This window comes from Amblyomma maculatum, chromosome 3 (assembly GCF_055883805.1).
Source record: "Amblyomma maculatum isolate TAMU_Amacu chromosome 3, ASM5588380v1, whole genome shotgun sequence".
In the NCBI taxonomy this organism is placed as follows: Eukaryota; Metazoa; Arthropoda; class Arachnida; order Ixodida; family Ixodidae; genus Amblyomma; species Amblyomma maculatum.
Window position 1 is genome coordinate 20,491,537 of NC_139346.1, and position 11,466 is coordinate 20,503,002.

At 44.5% G+C, this 11,466-nt stretch overlaps 1 long non-coding RNA gene across 1 annotated transcript; it reads right to left on the reverse strand.

Moving 5' to 3' along the window:
• Positions 1-2,304: 2,304 nt before the first annotated feature.
• Positions 2,305-5,093, reverse strand: LOC146194317 (uncharacterized). Its single transcript, XR_014705867.1, has 2 exons — positions 4,706-5,093; positions 2,305-2,989 (listed from the first exon to the last, which is right to left on the reverse strand). It is a non-coding gene; the product is annotated as an uncharacterized LOC146194317 (long non-coding RNA).
• Positions 5,094-11,466: the final 6,373 nt, after the last annotated feature.

The following is an 11,466-nucleotide window of genomic DNA, read 5'->3' on the forward strand; positions in this document are numbered from 1 at the left end:
CCGTGCGATTCACGCATATATGAAGCTAACCTTGCCAGGCATCCAGTCTCCCCAGTACTATTCACAGCTTGCTTAGAGGAAGTATTCAGAGACTTGGAATGGGAGCAGTGAGGGATAAGGGTAGATGGAGAATACCTCAGTAATCTGCGATTTGCTGATGACATTGCCTTGCTAAGCAACTCGGGGGATGAACTGCAAATAATGATTGATGACCTAGACAGGAAAAGTAGAAAGGTAGGCTTGAAAATCAATATGCAGAAGACTAAGGTAATGTTCAACAGCCTCGGGAAGGAACAGCAGTTTACATTAGGTAGCGAAATACTGGAAGTAGTAGGCGAATATGTCTACTTAGGACAGGTAGTAACCGCAGATCCGGACTATGAAAAGGAAATAACAAGAAGAATAAGATTGGGATGGAGCGCATTTGGCAAGCACTCGCAGATTATGACTAGCAGCGTACCGGTATCGCTCAAGAGGAAAGTATACTACAGTTGCATCTTACCATTACTCGCCTATGGGGCTGAAACGTGGAGGCTAACCAAGAGAGTTCTACTTAAGTTGAGGACAACCCAGAGAGCTATGGAACGAAAAATGGTAGAAGTAACATTAAGAGACAGGAAGCGTGCACAGTGGGTCAGAGAAATAACTCAAGTTACCGACATTCTAGTGGAAATTAAGAAGAAGAAATGGACATGGGCCGGACATGTAGTGCGAAGAGAGGATAACCAATGGTCACTGAGGGTAACAAACTGGATTCCAAGGGAAGGAAAGCGTAGCAGGGGGCGGCAGAAAGTTAGATGGGCGGATTAAGAAGTTCGCAGGGGTGAAGCGGATGCAACCAGCACAGAACCGGGTTAAGTGGAGAAATATGGGAGAGGCCTTCGCCCTGCAATGGGTATAGTCAGGCTGATGATGATGAATCCCACAGACTTTCGGTAGAAGCAATGTTAGGTAACCCAAGGGCCGCCTTATACGCCAGCCTAATCATAGCGTCCACCTTGTTTTCCTCCGTCACGTCCATATTCATACAAGGCGTCGCATAGACTGTTCTACTGATCACGAATGCCTGTACCAAATGACTTGACTCCTTTTCCTGCAATCCTCTCTTTAGATTGGAGGTTCTTTCAGTGAGCCTCATGGCAGCGTTTACCGTATTCTTTAGCTTTCCTAAGGCCTCGTTATTTTTCCTGTTAGTCTGCAAATACATGTCCTGTTGTAGCGTATCCTCCTCCTCCAATTGTCTGTCTCTACCCCTGGTGACACAGAGTAACATCGCACCAAGTGGTGACACACAAGCGATCTGTATCTGAAGAATGGTGGCACCTTAGATAGAGAAATGTTCGTGTCAGGCCGCACAACAAAAAACACTGAAATTGTGTGATTCAGCAACTTCAGCTACAGATTTTTTTTTATCGCACTAGCAGCAAAGAAGCCAGAAGAGTCTGTCAGAAGAAGCTCCGATTTCAGCTTTTAGCGATTCAGGTACTACAACCACCTGTAATGCCAACTAGTGGCCAAAGGTGCACATAGTTTCCGTACCCACTTGCTTTTGAGTATGTACACATGATCGCTGCATGTTCTCAGTTTTATCTCTGTTTAGGAGGGTTTCCACAATCGTTAGCAGCGATCTGCTGACACTGGCACACAAGCGTGTAGTTTTCACGTAGATAGGAACCTAGTGTATACTTGAGTGAAGGCTCTCCAGCTTATGACACAAACTATTTGTAAAAATAAAAATAAATATGATTGTGCAGGGATTTTGGGGAAACCAACAGGTTGCTTGTTTTGACGGATGTTTGGAAGAAATGACTAAGTGAAATGCTTAAGTTCATAGGCCTCTTGTTTGTCCAACACGGGCATTGTGAAACTTCACTGGCTGAAGCTGCACTGGAATGAGCACATCTACAGTGGTTTGCCTCCACCAGGAACAATGCTGTGAATCTGCTTCATAGCAGTGCTGGTGCTTCTCAAAGTGGCAGTCCTGTACAATGTAGACCAGCTGCCACAAGTAATGCACCGGTACATCAATCAAGTGCGAAGCCCTCACAGCCACATTAGGCAGTATTTGCATGTAGCTTCCCGAGAAGAGTTCAATAAACAGATATTTAACCTTCGTGGCACACCAGCTCAAATTTTGTCACCCTCTGCAAAATGTGCCAACCATAAACCACAAAACGTTGACAAATGCACGAAATGAGTTGTGCTATGAGCAAAAGAAGACCGGGCTTAAAAATAATGTTTCTAGCAATTTGGCAAAGTTACGAGAATGGCAAGCCTTCACAATGAACCACGTAACACATTGGTTCCTGGTATTTGGCTTCACTACATTTTATTGGTGTAGTCGGGAGAATAGGAATTTCCAACTCGCAACAACCACCCCATCTTGATACATCAAGGCAACTGCTGCAGACATACAACAGATCCGAAGGCATGTCGCCTAGCACACATTACAATAGATGCTGTCAAGAGAGTGCAAGAAGTGGCCGATTCCATGCCAAGTTACTTAAGACAATGCCATGTTTCGGACACCATCACATACAGTGAACTTTTGCTCAGATAAACACAGCTGTGTTACCCCCGCAAGGGTCAAGTGTTGTTGTATATGACAAACTCTTTAATCCATGCCAGGCCTGTTCACATATCAATCTGTTGCTTTAATTCTAAAGGCTGAAAACTAGAGAGGCAAAAAATTGCAGTCACACATTTGTGCTTCTCCACCTCCCGCCACTGCAAATCATGCGTCCAAAATCACTCTGAATGCTTTCCAAATAATAACATATCAGCAAATGCAAGGGTGACAATATTCCACAACAAGATTAAATACATTGCAAGCAAGATATTTTAAACTTAACTAGGAGCACGCTCTAAACCAGTAGGAGTGAGAGTGTCCATTTGGTCACACCAGTTACAGCTCACTGCACTACCGAGGTAGCGGCGGAATCCAACTGGTGGAGGAAACTCGTACGTCGGCCCCGAGTATTCCTTGCCTCTGTAAATGTAAATAAATGAGAGTAATACAGCAATTACATTTAGTTTGCATAAATTCAGCAAACTCACTCACAGTAGAATTTGATTTGAGTAAAGCAAGTGAGAGTGCCTGCCGCAGAAGGAAAAAGGCAATAACGAGACTGGCAGTCAATGCTAGCACAAATACAAATATTTAGCACACTTGCAAAACACTGAAATAGCAAACAAAGAGACTAAGTTAAATCACGTGTGCAGTAAGTGCGGAATATGCTGCGGCTTGCATGGAATTGTAATCAAGAGTGCTTATAGCAGCAACTGCCAAGCTCTTTGACAGGATTACGAGGTACAGTCTTTGTCAAAAGTGTAGAGCCCAGGGGGTCTGCTTCTGGGCCAGTTCCTGCGGCTTGTAATGAATTTCCGGTATTCCAACTTTGTTGATGGCAAGAAGATTTTTTGTCCTGCCCCCTTCAGTGGCCTCAACTAATTCTACATCAGTGCCACTATTCGGCTCAGAAGCGGACCCCCCGGGCTCTACACTTTTGACAAAGGCTGTACATGCAACGGTGCCTCACTCTCCTCAACAAAACGTACCACCTCAGGTTAATTATTGCTTTGTTTTCAAATAAGTTGTCAATGGCCTTGACAGCAGCTTGAAGCCAAGCACTGCCCACTATTTATGGAGGCATTGTTTCTGCTATCATTCCCAGTTTTCTCAAAGTGATGACGCTGTTGGAGCAAGCAAAAGATATATATTAGGGAACTCTGCGGTATCGACATGCATCTGAAGTGTTAAATCTATATAAATAAGCTCAGCGAGTTCTACCAATGCAGTTATTTTCGTAGTAAAAGGGCAGATACTCTCATGGGCAAGAACCTATGATAGCCGAAAAGTCACCCTCATTGCTGCATGCACCGATGTGAGTACTCGACAGTGGAACGTGTGAGCATACAAGCACAATAAATTCGTGCGGGTATACGCCCGTATCTTGTAGCAATTTTATGCTGAGCAGTAGGCTCGTTTCACTCCGGGGCTCATTTCGCACTGGGCCAGTTTACATTTATACTATCTCTCAGCTAGCCAGCAACTCCCCTTCTTTAGCACTTCGTCGACACTGTAAAGAAGCTGACCTCTTGCACTGCAGCACCACGTATGGGCCGCATAGATAAATACCTTACGACAGTTTTTTGACACAAGCACGACCGTTTCTATGGGCCCAGCCACTCTATCTGCTGAAGCTGCGAGGAAGGCAATAAAACCTCCTGATCATAAACCAGCGCGTTCACGCTGGCGCACCACACCAAAATGCCTGCTACTGCCCAAACAAACTAGACCACAAACGAAGAATTTCAAAAAAAAAAAAAAAAGCAAATTACAAACTTTCGTGAATCTCGACTCACGAATAGTTTCACATCATCTGTAAGTCGCCGCGTACGTCCCAATACCCCAGTGCACCCCGAAGACAACAGCAACCGGCGAACGATCGGTGCACAGCAGCAGGTATGCAACGGTTGTTTCAAGCGCGAAGAAACGGGATCGACGCATTTATGCAGTCTCCACATGCCTTCGCCCGGAGACTGTCGCGTGATTACGCCGCGTCAGTAATTGTGACTACCGCATAGCTGCACTGCCGTGTAAAAACTCGTTAAAAAAACTGCAAGACTGTAGCAGAACGCCGACAAATGCTTTACCTAGAGCTCGCGGGCATGTACGAAACACCATCATTCGCGTACGACTCACCGTAGTCGGAGGCTGCAGACAGGCCAGCGACAGGACCGAAGGCTACGCTGTTGAATTTAGGGCAACAATCCACAAACTGAATCAGATTTTCACCGAATTTGCATCTATCGGGATGATGCGCCGTAAACTACAACAAGCCGATGCATGAAAAGCGACCTAGGGCTCGCAAGGCGCGAGCACCCGTTGCCCGAAAAGCGCGCCAGCTTTTGCTCGGGTGCTGTGGCTCGAAACGGGGTAATTGGCATCTGGGTTTGAGGCTTATTTCCAGAAAAAAGCAAATACTAAAAGTTGTTTGACGTCACATCCGTCGAGAAAATCAACGCATCCTCCTTTCCACTTTGTTTCTGGGCGCGCATGCGCAGTTCACGGAGCCGGCTCTCTGCAAGTTCAGGTGTTGCACCAAGCTTCTACCCATGGAGGAAGGAAAGCTTAGGAGAGGCCCTGACGTCATTTTTCTGAAGCCGGCGCGGCCGCGCCGCGACTGGACTCTGCAACGTCTCTCCTCCTCCTTTGCCCTTTCTCCGCGACGCTCACGTACCTAGGGCCCTTAGCAACGCTGTTGCTAGTAGCCCGAGTTTTCATAGCAACGCGTCGCCGTTGCTAATGACCCGACTTGGCTAACCCTAAATTTTGACGTCACTTCCGCCACACTTTCTCCAATGCATTGGGAATGGCAAGGGCCTCTCCTAAGTTGTTTCCTTCCTCCATGGATGTAAGTAAATTTCCTTCTGTCCTGCACATTCTTCTGAAAAGGTAGAAGTCTACCTTATTCCAACCGGGTCGCAGCAACGACGGCCGTTTTTTCGACTAAAATTTTGTCCCTCGATTTCCCCAAACGCATTGAACGCCAGGTTTTTACAAAGTACCTAAATGTTGACTATTATGTGCCTAGTTGAGTCTGAATTTGTCCCCAGATTCGTGGCGGGCTGGCGGACTTTTCTTCTTTTTTTCGGCCGTCGTCGGCGCATTCGGGCAGTGTTTGTAAAGTCTCTCAGTTTATTGGCGTGGTTTTGCTGCAGCGGAGGTAGTGCAACGCACCCTTAACATTAAACCATTCAACTGCAAAAGTTGGACGTTCGATTCATGGGTACCGAGCAAATTTGCGATGTCTGCGTCAACGATCTGACATCGGCCGTCGCTTCTCACGTAAGCCATTGTCATTGCTGTTGTTTTTTGACATAGTGCGCTGAGTGCAGCGGTTGGTGGGTGTCGTGTCCATTTTTGTCCGCGAAATCAATGCGAGAGGTGTCATTCAGCAGTGAATTAAACTAAACAGCAACCTAGTACTTAATTGTTTTTGAGCTTGCAGATATGACAGATCGAAATTAGCGTGCAATTTGTCAATTACTTATATCTCTGTGGCATGGGTGCCACCTTCTAGCTTTGGAAAGCAATCTGGAGACGGTGCGAAACTCGTGTGTTTTATCAGAACATGTATCGATATATAAGCAGTATAGCAAAAATGACTTTGGAAGGAATGAAATTCTTTCCAACAAAGCTTTGCGCAAATACATTTTATTTTTCTATCAGGAGCTTGCGACAATGCTACACGACAACGTAGGCACTATACTGTGTCAGCTTGCTGCTTATCTGATTCTAATTTAAGATGATTAGCATTAGCAGCATTTGTTGTTTTAGTGGTTATTTTATTACATATACAAAAGGAAAGAAAAGATGTTTTCCAGCCCCGGTATCTGATATCTGAAGCACCTGAACAGGGGCGGTGGAAGGGATAGCGAGGAAGGGGTAGAGGAAATCAAAGAGGTGAACGATAGGGAGAAAGGACAGGGTAGGTAAAAATAAAAAATATGTATATACACTATGACACAATACTATACAGTAGTTCGCTTGAGGCCCTGAGTAACGAATGCAGCGAGCTGCCAAAATGCGGCCAGGAAGGTAGCTTGCTTAACTTCCTTCAGGTCACTTGCAGCTGCCTTGTTACTGTATACGTGTTAGTAGACTATAAACTTGGGCTAATATCTCATATGCAATGCTGCTTGGTAGAGCACTCTCTTCATTTCAGTGTTTACATGTGTCTATGCCATTTTTTGTTTTTACTGTCAGCAGTCTTGGAGACGCAGCCGCTCGTTTATTCTGGACAACTTTTGCATCCTTGGCTCCCTACATGTACAGTACATGTAGCAAGGTATATATATGTGCGTTATATTCAGTATTTTCATTTTATTTTTCAGTGCATGAGTATTGTTTCTGCCATGGATAGCAATTTGTTAAGTGACTGAAAAACATTTATAGCAACAATTAAAACATATGAGTGTCAATCTGTGAGGCCACATTGTTGCCATTGTCGTTGGTATTGTCTGGACATGCCACACCCTATACCCAATGAATTACCTGCATAGTCATTCCACCAAACTGAAATTGAATCTGGGTTGCAATACACACTTATACGCTATAATACCCCAGCGCTCAACCCAACACTACGTCTCGTAACTGCCACACTTGTTGGCTGCTTACTGCACCGAGCTACTCCAGCACTTACTGTTAGCACTACACACCTATATATTTTTTTTATTTATTTATTTATTTATTTCAAATACCCTAAGGGCCTTTGCGGGCATTACATAGGGAGGGGGATTCATCAAATAAACGCAAATAGCTTACAATACAAGCAAAGAAAAGCTGTAAGCAGAAATAGGTGCACAAAAAACCATGAACAATTTATGCAGTGACATCTAGATGCTAGAATCTAAGAAAGAAGACATAGAATGGGAGCAGTTAGGGATAAGAGTAGATGGAGAATACCTCAGTAATCTGCGATTTGCTGATGACATTGTCTTGCTAAGTAACTCAGGGGATGATTTGCAAAGAATGATGACCTAGACAGGAAAAGTAAAAGAGTAGGCTTGAAAATCAATATGCACAAGACTAAGGTAATGTTTAATAGCCTAGGGAAGGAAAAACAGTTCACGTTAGGTAGCGAAGCACTGAAGTAGTAGGCGAATATATCTATTTAGGACAGGTAGTAACAGCAGATCCGGACCATGAAAGGGAAATAACAAGGAGAATAAGACAGGGATGGAGCACATTTGGCAAGTACTCCCAGGTTATGGCTAGCAGTTTATCGGTATCGCTCAAGAGGACAGCATACAACAGTTGCATCTTACCTGTACTTACCTATGGGACTGAAACGTGGAAGCTAACAAAGAGGGTTCTACTAAAGTTGAGGACAACGCAGAGGGCTATGGAAAGAAAAATGGTAGGGGTAATGTTAAGAGATAGGAAGCGTGCAGAGTGGGTCAGAGAAATAACTCGTCACTGACATTCTAATGGAAATCAAGAAGAAGAAATGGGCATGGGTAGGACATGTAGCGCGAGGAAAGGATAAGTGATGGTCGCTTTGGGCAACAAACTGGATTCCAAGCGGAGGAAAGCGTAGCAGGGGGCGGACGAGATTGCAGGGGTCAAGTGGATGCAGCTCGCACAGGACCGCGTTAATTGGAGGAATATGGGAGAGGCCTTCGCCCTGCAGTGGGTATAGTCAGGCTGAGGATGATGATGATGATGATCTAGATGCTTAAATTAGCATTACCTCATGGTATAGACATCCGCTCACTTGTCCTTGTTGTCATCCGTGGCTTGGGCTTGCAACCTCCGACTGCTTGCTCCTCCACACCCTCGTAGGATAGTCGTGCATGGCGTGTGAGTGCCGTAGATATGAACCAGTATCCTTCAATGCTCTAACCTCACCCAGTATTATTGAGCACTAGAATGGCTTCAGCATTTTGCGCTGCCCTAGCTTAAGCATCTGTTGCGAAATTAAATATTAGCAGCCACATTCTCCTGATGTTATTCTTGCTTTAAATGGACATCAGTATACAGAACAACAGAATGATGATGGGAAATCGTATTTCCGCAGATACAACACGAATGGAGTTTTAGGCCTCAGGAAAGCTTTAGATAAATATTTAACTTGATCTCAAACAGTTCAGGCCTGCCATAGTCAAGCCCCCACTTCGCTAAAAAAAGAAAAGCAAACAAACAGCAACTGCACGCTAAAATGCATATGGATACATTGACGTCATTTGAGAGGCTACACATTTCACATTCATGCGACGCAATCATGCGAAGCCACTGTCACTTCCTTGATACCGTCCAGACCTGTACCTGCTCATTGTGCCTTACGTTCCCTATTCCTGTGAACTGTTTCAAAGCTTTCTCCTTGTCAGCGGCTTGTGTCACCTTCTTCCCACGCTTACAGCCACTTTTGCCCTTGCATGCAACATGCTTGATTCCATGACCTTGAAAAGGCTATAACAAGTTCCTGCATGCACATGGAAGCAAATTTGTAAATATGTTGTAAGGCACAATGCTTTGGTGTTATACTGCTACACTTGTCTGTTTATTTGTTTATCTGTTATGTCTGGGCAAGTTCTGGTATGTCTTTTTTATTTTTTATTTTTTTTTTCTTTTTTGTCCTACTGTTATATGTGCTTGGTTTTTCCATAACCACTTCTCTTGATGTCATACGACTCGAGATGCTTGGGGCATTAAACCCCATAAACCAGTTACCAACCAACCGTTCCTTGGCACTAGCCTGATTTCTTTTATTCCACAGTTTTTCAGTGGCAAGAAAGCATGCTGTCATCAGTCTCTCCTTCCTCCATCCTTTTGATCGCTATGTGGTTATTTCTTTCCCTGTATCATATAAGGGGGACACTCTCCTATGTATAGATAAATCAGCAACCGTGCGGTACCCACTTATTGCAACATTCTTAACAAAACATATTCACTGCAGCTTAAATGTGGTGCTGTCATTATATCATAAGCAGAACAGGCCTCTCGGCACCCCTGCTCCTGACCTGAAGCTCCGGATTCTACACGGCCTACCCCGACGTGAAGCAACTTTGCTGTGCTGCCTGTGGGTTGGTGTAGCGTTCACAAATTCTCATTCGTTTGTGATAGGTATGGCTAATAGCCCTGCATGTGCAACCTGTGGGTCTGACGAGACTATAGGCCACATTCTTTGCGAGTGGACCACATACAATGTCTCTGCCCTGCACTAGAGTGTCTATATGGACACCCTCTGACAGAAATCAAGATTACATGCCATTGGCTGCGGCGATTATATGCCAAGATTATATGCCATTGGCTGCGGTGAAGACCTCCCAGGCACTGCTCTGCTTCATGAAAACCACGGGCCTGATCGGTAGACTGTGATTTTGCTGCGATGCGACGTGATATGGCTGTGATGTGACAGTACTGACTTCATATTTCTGTAACTTTCTTTTACCCATCACTTTTATATCCACTTACCCCCTTCCCCCAGTGCAGAGTAGCAAACCGGTTTCTTCTTCGGTTAACCTCCCTGCCTTTCCTCCTCTTCCAACACCCCTGCCTATAGTTACACTCAGGTACACTCAGAACTTGCCTGTGCAATGAACCTAAACCTGAAGTTGCAAACCAAGATGAGGTGAAAAGCAACATAAAGTACTGCAGTTCATGGTCAAGACTTTTATAGAGACTCCAATTATAGTTTGATTCAACGGCAAGTATCCGAAGGCTGTTTGCTATGCAGCACGCACGGTGTGGATGTTCTTGATTGCATACAGCTTCCAAATTTATTAAACTGTCACCACATAGAAACGAAAGAATGCGTCATTCCAAGCATTTAGTCGAGTATCGAGCACACTGTGATACGTTCTCCTTCTTTCCCCTGGCGGTCCGCGAATGGAATGATTTAGCCGATGAAGTGGTTAATTGCTCATCACTAGATGGGTTCAGTTCACGGCTGGCAATTGTTCCTTGAGTACCCTATATATGTGTAGCCTGACCTCTATACAAATATAGTGAAACATGTGTCTTCAGTGTGATTATATTGTATCATATCCTTCTTTTCCATTTCTTGTTCCACACTGCCATATAGAATTATATAAAAATTAGACAAGTGTGGATTGTCAGTATTCCTGTCATTTGCTGTTTCTATATTATGCCCCAAACCTGCAACAGCCTCCAAAAGGAGGCTAGCAGTATGTATGAAATAAAATAAACCAGTTTAGAAAGCTTGTGCCTTACCTTGCTTTTTGGACGGAACACAAGTTCTCGGGCCATACAGGATCTGCAACTGCTATGGAGGGTCGCACGGACAAGCTAGGCGCTGCGCGATCAGTTCATGTTTCATTGTCAGTATATTTTATGTATATACTAAGGGATACCCTTTTTTTTTCTCACTGTGGCCAAGGCCAGACAGGAAGGGAAAGAGGACAGCCATGGTCCTCTTGCCTCGTGGCTTGCCCTGTGGAAGGCGAGGGGACGGGTGAAAGGGATAAATTGAAGAGAAAGTGTAAGGTCACTAGGGGTGAGTTGGCTCCTTTTCCAAGGCTAGGGAACAGCAGCCTATCTTACCTTTTCTGCCTAGCCTTGGCCACACTGCCATAAGTTGTCTCTGAGTGTAATTGAAGTCGAAAAGGACTATAAGTGGGATTTGTTTTTATGCTATGTATGGCGTAAATTTTTTTTCGTAGACAAATTGAATCTCCCTTTCATGCCTGGCGTCTGCCTATAAACTCGTCGATTTGCGCCTAATTTAAGCGAAAAACGCCACCCTTCTGCCCAAATTAAATTTTCAAAATTCGCGGTCATTATCATCATTATCGTTTTTGCAGCGTCTCGCGCCATCTGTTGTGTATGTACACAAAAAAAAAAAAGAAAAAAAAACATTCAAGATGGTTGCCTCCATGTTTTGCGCTGAGACGCAGAAGTGACCGTCTTTTTTGAAGATTTCTTGTCCTGAATGTTTA